Raw genomic sequence first — 8020 nt, 5'->3', positions numbered from 1 at the left:
ATGTTACATTATCAAGTCTTTAAACTATGCACCTTTATAGGAAATGAACCAAACATGAGTCAACATTTTGCGAGAGAAATGCATTGAGTGCTCTGTGTTTCTGTGGTGCTGGGTGGGCTATGGTGTAATATATGTTGATGAACTGACTACTTTTTGGAGGCTTGCTTTTTTTGTCCACTGTATTTTTAATAAATACTAGTTGCAATAGAGTGTGATTTGAATTACTTTGAATATCCTTTTTATTTATCTTTCTGTGTTTTAACCTAAAAGTTTCTATGAATAGTTACCTTGGGACAAGCAACAAGACAGGCTTTGCAAGTTGCATGATGAGTCAGCAATTAGTGAGGGATCAGTCATAATAACTTATTACTATAAAGAATCTGGTTTTTTGCTGTTGTTGAGTGAAACTCATTTTAATCTGCCTGCTCTTAAACTGTGTAATCCTGTGGGTTTAACATCATAATTTATCATCTCCTATCATTATCTCAGCTTCTCCCACATGCTGTATATATCACCACTGCTTTTTGTTGCAGAACTGGGGCCTCCAGAGCTCTTCCTCCTAGTCTGAGTGACCTCAACTGAAACCAAGGTTCAGAGAAGTGCCTGTATAAAAGTCCATCCCTCCTGTATCATTCCCCTTCTCATCCATCTGAGCTTCCAGGAAAGCTTTCAGGTCTCCTGCTACCAAGAAGGCATCAACATTCTAAGGTGTTTTTTTTTTCCAACCTAAATGATATTAAGATTCCAAATAAGCACATCATTTTTCTAGGAGCAGAATCAGAGTAAAGCCCACCACCCCCTTCTCTTGAAGGGTGCCATAAGAGTTCAAGCTGCACTTTTGAGCATGTGAAACACAAATACTGCAGATCATGGTAACCCTCACAACACACATACAGTAGAGATTTTTCCTGCTGGAAACTCAGCTGTCCCAGCTCCTGGCCCATTTGCGTGTTACAGTCTGTTCACTGCTAATCCAGGCTGAATCCTTTGGGGCATCTCAGCCTGGCTTTCCTTCATGCCCACATCCTGACACTACGTTACTCCACCTTCACACTGTCCTGTTAAAAACTGGATGCAGCATATAAAGGAGAAGCTGGCAGAAGCTGGTCATTAAGAATTCTTAAAGATACTAAATTATGCCAAAAGACCAGCGCTTTCAGGAAGTGCTGGGGGAAGGAGAATGGGCCATGGGGGAAAGATAACTTGAAATACCTCAAGGAGCGACTTCTTTTTTTTCTGAATGGGAACTGCTCAAAAACCAGATTCTGAAAGTAACAAGAGCTGAACAGTAAAAAGAGCAATTAATTTTGTTAGCTATTTTCAGCCCTTGGTGACCTGCAGTGATTCCCTGTAAATTCCCTGTTACTCAGCTTTACATGGGATGTGACTGAGCAGAATCTGGCCCTTGATCCTGCCCCTTCCTTGGCGCTTTGCTGGTTCTCAGCTCCCTCTGGCTGCCTCAGCAGAGTCAGGCAGGTTTGGAACAGCTGAAAAATGGCTGGTGCACGGTGTGTGCTTTGGCCAAGGCAGAGCTGCTAATTAGCTAAACAGAAACACAGTTAGTTCACTTCCCTCCACGCACCAGAGCCTCGCTCCAAGAGAAGCTCAGCACTCCAGGGAATCTAAAATCAGTTGGAGGAATTGCTGGTTGCAGTGGGCTGACCAGGTTTTTCAGATGTCAGGTAAAAGCTTCAACTTAGATCTCAGAACCAGCAGATGTGAGGAGCTCTACAAAGCCATGATGATGGCAGACAACACCCTGGTGTGGTGCCAGAAAGGCACAGGATGAAGAGTTGAATCCTTTGTCACAGGCTGTGCCTGAAGGGCTTTGGGTGAACTCAGTGCACCCTGTCATAAGGACAGATTCTCACTTTGGGCACAGCAAGCTTAAACAGTGGGTGGCTGAGAGACAAATCCAGCTGTCTCTAGTTGCCCTGTCCCTCAGTGCTGCCAGTGCCGTGTTTAGAAAGCTTCCAGTTTAGCATCTCTATCTTTGTGCTTACCCTGTTTGCTCCTTTTTTGGGGAACCCAAAATAGTAGCAATCAAGTGCAGATGAGTGCAAGTCCACAGGAAGGGTGGACGGATGCCCTGAGACACTGCTGAGCTTTCCTCCAAGCAGAGAAGCACAACAAACCAGGCACTGCTCAGCTGCGTGTGCAGAACCCAACTGCAGTGGCACAGCCACTGCCATTAGACAAGCTGCCTACTGCCCACGGCTCTCCAAGCTGCTGTCCACACAACACTTACTCCAGAGAACAAAGTTCCATGCTTAAAGATTGCTTAGGATTTGCTTCCAGAACTCCCAATTAGCAGTAGACAATTGCTTCATCAATGACTCCATCAACAGAGCAGGCATGATCTCAAATTCTGGACAGCCCACTGAAAACCAGAAACTCAGTACTACTGAGCTCTTCCTGCATGAATTTAACCTTAAATTCAGGTTCAACAGAAACACTCTCTTCTATACCCATGATACTTTCAGGATGTGCAGCTGAAAGGATGCAAGGCCAGCAAAAGCACAGTTTGTGTTTGCAAAGTCAAGGGCAGCTTGGCTGCAGTGGGACAGGAGGTAGGGGAGGAAGAGGAGGATGCAGCAGGAGGGCCAGGCAGCTGTAAAGTTGTGTTAATATTATGCTTGGAAGATAACACAGGCTATCAGATACACAACTGCTCCACAGGTAGTGCCCCAGGCCAGTTACCTGCTGGTGCAGGTTGGGACAAAGCTCTGTCAACACCAGCAGAGCTGTGCACTGTCACACCAGGCAGCATCTGCTGCTGGGAGCTTGGAGAGAGGGATTCAGCTGCACAGCCCTGACCTGCCTCTACTGCACCCTTAACCAACTTAGGTTTCATTATCAGGGTAATTTCAGCACTCAAGGCTCCCCACGTGCACAGTTGCAGCGAGGCTGGAATTGCTGTTGTGTGAGGCAGTGCCTGGAATTACACCACCCATCCATCCATCTCTCCCTCCATCCCCTCCCCAGCTGCCACCCACAGTCTCAGCGCTTCAGAGAGCTGCACTTCCCCACCCTGGGCCTGACACTGAATGGAAATGTTTTAGCTCTGTGTGGCTCATTTGGCTTCTGCACATCAACCCTTGGGGCCATCCTCAGCCCAGATCCAAGAAATGAGCTGAGCTGAGGGAAGGGAATAATTTCTGCTGCCCCTGAAGCCTCATCTCTCCTATTGCAGCTGGCAGCTCAAAAGGCTCCATATCCTGCCAAGACTGAATCTTAATTGGGATCAGTGGAAAAGACAAGCTGCTGCCAGGGCCGCCCTGATCCTGGGCTCACAGAGAACATGGGCAGAGCTTGCCCAGCCCCACAAGAGAAGACCTTCACTAGGGTATACAAAAAATAAAATTTCCTTCAGAGTATCAGTGGAAGCAGCAGGAGGAGGCCAAGGAGAGGACATGGCTTAGCTGGGTAGTTTTCAGAGGAAGAGCAGGCAAAACCACACCACATGAAAAATCCTCCTGTCCCTGTAGTCTGCTGGGAAGGGAAGCCACCAGCAAAGGCTGAGGTACAGCTAGCAATCCCCAGGCCCTGCAGTGAATTTAAATACCATAACCATCTCTGAACAAACACACAAAACTATCACAGTCATGCCCAGAACTGCTCTTGCCAAGTGCTACAGGAAGAAGGACAAGAGAAAGAGTAAAGCAAAACCTCTTCAGGCATCCCATCTGCACGTGGCACCAGGATGCTACATGATGCTTTTTCCAAGCCACAGCTGCTGATTCCAAGCCCACTTGCTTCAAAGCCCCTGGCAGAGCTCACTCATGCCTCCGTGATTAGGCACAGTCTAGCCACTCCTTTGGCTTTGTGGAGGCAACCAGAATCAACACTGCCAACTCCTAATGCACCCAAGATGGGTGATCCTGACCCAGTTTCCTTACAAGCACAGAGTCCTGTCATCTCAGCACTGCCTTGTCCCAGCAGCAGCAAAGTGCAGCAGTAGTGGAGCAGAGCAAGCAGCTGTCAGCCTAGGTTATTTTTACACCATTTTTTTCCACCTTGCATATTTAGGTTCATCTCCAAGTCCACACATCAGAGGAAGGCCACCGTGGCAAGTCTTGCTCAGACTGGGAGCTTTGGAAGAGCCTCTCTTGCTGACTCAGGGGAACAGAGTTTCCAGCAGCTCATGCAGCAGATGCCATGTCAGGGCTGCTGGATCTGAGCAATAAAAATGGGCTCTTGCTCTGGTAAAATGGCTTTAATGGGATTTTCCAGCCAGCAAACATGCTTTGAGGGACACACCCAGGACATTCAGCCATCAGCAACAGGACTGCATGCAGAAGGCTCTTGGCCAGCCAGACTGGGAGAGGCATTTAAACACAAGTTTCTTGCCTTCATCTTTATAGCCTGCTATTTCTCTCCTGGGTTGCCAAGGATGCCCAGAGCACATCCCTCTGGATGTCCCAGATGCAGTAGGGGCAAGGTCAGTAACAGCCCATCACCAGTAAACTGTAGCTTTAGCAAACCTGTGCCAGAGAACTCCCGCTGAACCCCAGCAGCTGGAGGAGTTTTCATTTCCACTTCCCCAAGGCTGGTATTTCAAGGTGTTTTTATTTTTTTTTAATCAATGCACATGGCCAGCTCTGGAGGGGGCTGAACGAAGAGAGGGAGGCAGTGCAGCCACTGTTTCTGTACAAAGTATTTCCACATGCAAGTGAAATGGGGCTCAATTCACTCAGTGCGTGTTTTGCAGTGCAGTTACAGGCTGTCATTCCACCTCCACAAAGCTGTTATTTATTTACTTAAAGACTTGCATTCCACAGAAAAAGATGCCCCAAGATAACACTGTTTCTAAAATTAAATCCAGCTGGATGGAGTGGGGAGCAAGTGAGCACTCCTGTGCTCCCAACACAGCAGTGGGAACAGGGTTCCCCATGTCCTGCACTCCCCCCACCTCACTGAGTAGCAGGAGAGCCTGGCAAAATGCCTCCTGTGTCCTCAGCCATGAGGGAGGCAGCTCTCTGGGAAGTCAGATCAGTGCCTTACTCAACAGTAGGGGTATCACTTCTTCCCATGTCAGGGAGACAGGGTTTAAGAGCAGTGATGGCCCTTCCTGCCCCAGCAGCTCTGCAAAGCCCCACCCTGCTGCAGGACAGCAGACACCTCACCATGTGCCTGGCACAGGTTTGAGTGTGGCCAGAAGTACTTCAGCAGCATTTGTGAGGAAGGCTGCCTTCATGAGGCTCATCCCCTACCTAACCTAGCCAACATTTTCATCTAGTTTATGTGCCACTGAGCATCCTGCTCACAGTAAAGCTCAATTAGCCCTCACTGTTGTAACATAAGTTAAGAAACCTGTTCTCACAAAAGCCATTTATAGAAGGGAAGGGGAAAACCCAAGTATTCCTCCAACCTCACACGGCACCAGCAAGAAATCCCTCCCAGACACACTCTCAGCACCTGTTCCCCATCCACATGAGCACAGGGGCTGCCTCTACATCCACAAGTGGCTCTGCTCAGAAATGAGCACATCAGCTCATCAGAGCAGCTGTGCCAGAGGGGCTTTACCATGGCCTCATTTAGCCTCATCCCTCAGACAAAATGTCTCCTCACACACACAGCTGAAGCTTTCTAAAGGACAGGGTGGGAGTGCCTCGGAGGCTCCAGGAAAGCAAAGCTCCAGAAATGGCAGAGGTGGCTCTGCAAGCTCTGCAAGGGCCATGGGAAGGAAATGAAGTACAGCCCCAGACCTTGCTTCTCTGCACCAGAAGATTCGCACAAATGTGAGACAAGAAAAGCTGGCAAAGAAGTCTGAGCCAGACTCAGGATGAACAGGAAAACAAACAAGGATGATGGCAGATGGGAATTGCTGAGCAATAGGAAAAATTATGAAAATGGTGAGATCAGGGTGCCCATGCACCTATTGCCTCCAGGCTCATGTGCCAGTTCTCCCAGGGCCTCAGGACCATGCCCTGTCCTGAGTACAGGCAGGAGCTGCAGCTCCTTCACCTATGAGCAAAGAGACAGTCCCTGGCATCACACGAAGCTTATTTCAACTGAGGCAGAAAGGACAGTTCCACCACTACTGGCCTGGACTGTGATCCAAGAGAGCTGACCACACATATGAAGGCCAGACCAACATGTCATGCTTGGTAAGTCACTCAAATTATTGTTTGCAGATGGGGACACTAAGCTGGCATTCCTTCTGATCTGTGCACTCTACAGTGAGTGCCCGGAGACATTTCCAAGCCTGAGTGCTCCTCATACCTGGTGTGCAACTGGAGAAAATGATTTTGCTACCAGATTGACAAGTCTGTTTTTAGCAGATGGACTTTTGTCCCTTGATTTCTCCTAAGTATGAGAGGAAGATTTCACCTTGCTACCTCCCAAGGGAAAACCTTCACCTGTGTTTGTGACAGCCCAGACCCTGTCCTAATGAGAGTGAGACGTGCAGACTTTCAGGGTTCATTGCAGAGCTGAAGGAAAAGGTAAGGAGGAGTAAGAGAAGCAAGCTAGCCACCAGAGATCTCAGGAAAGAGCCTGTCTCTCATCAAAGCTCAGCTATTTCTGTGACTATGCCCATTTTCCCATCATTATACTGATTCTACTCTGAACAGCACTAAGTCAGGTCTACTGATCCCTGTCCAAACTCCTGCTGCCTTCCTGTTTGTATTAGGGCGCCAGCATGGGTTAAAAATTAGAGAGTAAGATTGCCTTAGTATCTGATTTATCCCTTTTCTTCCTTCCATCTTGATTTGGGATGTACTGGTCAGCATCCTCCAGGGAGAGGATTAATCAGGAACAGACAGACAGCTGGCAGCTGCCTGACAAGGACAAGACCACAGCTATGGAACAAGCTGCAATTTGGAATCTCTTGCTTTGACCCTGATACAAGTCCAAGACATGCTTGCTGATGCATCCCAGCACTGACACCCCAGGAGCTGGCACAAGATCAGCACCCCCGAGGCCACAGCTAGCTCTGGTCCCATGTCACACTGCCTCAGTGCTGGGGATGCTTCTGTGGTGAAAGGCCCATCCCTGTGACTCCAGAGGCAGCTCCAGCTCTCCAGCTGCAGAAAGAGCCTCCTCTCTACTTACAGAGGAGCTCTCATTTCAGGGACCAGAGCAAGGGAAGATGTTACTGCCATTCCAGAAGTGTAACACAACATCTTGCATGTTCAGTCCCTGGATGAACAACAGCTGCAGCACAAGGAGGAAAATGGGAAGGTAGGACACAGCACCCAACCTGCCTGGCAACTCCTGCCCCATGCAAAGCCAAGCTGAGTGCAGGAAACAGCATTTGTGCCACAGTCAGTCCTCTGCCAGGCTTCATCTGGAGCCTGAGGTGCTCAAGCTCCTGCAGCTGTTAATACCATAGAGAAAGGGCAGCAGATCCTCCCAAGGCAGGCAAGCAGAGGGTCACAGCAACAGAAAGGCATTGTGAGGACACAAGAGGGAGGTGAACAGAGCTCAGATATTCAAGAAAATCAGGAGAACAAACAAGGGGTACTTTACAGCAGAATGGGGCATGGCTCTGAAGAGTTATTTTCTGCTTGGGACCCCAAAAGAAAAGAAAAACACTGGATTGGACAACCCTGGGAAAAAAATCTGCACTTTGGGGTTACCCAGCTTCTTCTACAAAGCACGAGCAGATCCAGACTTGTTCAGGAGCACAAACAGAGTATATTACCCAAGGAAACACTTGCCCACTCATAACACTTTACTGTGAGCCATGGGACAGGTGAGTACTGGGCTGATTCATACTTCTGAAAACATCTTGTGACTATGCAGGGGCTGATATTACCATTGCCCCCAAAGGCTGTCACACCCAGACAGCACTCAGCCAGGCAGAGCTTGGTCACAGGAATATCCAATGAGATGCTGCAGAACACCATTTCTTATGTCTTAAATCCAGGGACTATCCAACCTTCTTGAGGCGGGGAGGGTGGGAATCCATCTTTGTTCTTTTACAGTATTACCACAACCAAATGAAAAATAGCTTAAGCCTAAAGTAGATGGACATTCATTTTCCTCCTGTTTTGTTTGCTTCCTTCTGTGGGCA

The sequence above is a fragment of the Erithacus rubecula genome (assembly GCF_903797595.1).
Source record: "Erithacus rubecula genome assembly, chromosome: 2".
NCBI lineage: Eukaryota > Metazoa > Chordata > Aves > Passeriformes > Muscicapidae > Erithacus > Erithacus rubecula.
Note: the sequence above shows the minus strand (reverse complement) of the source record.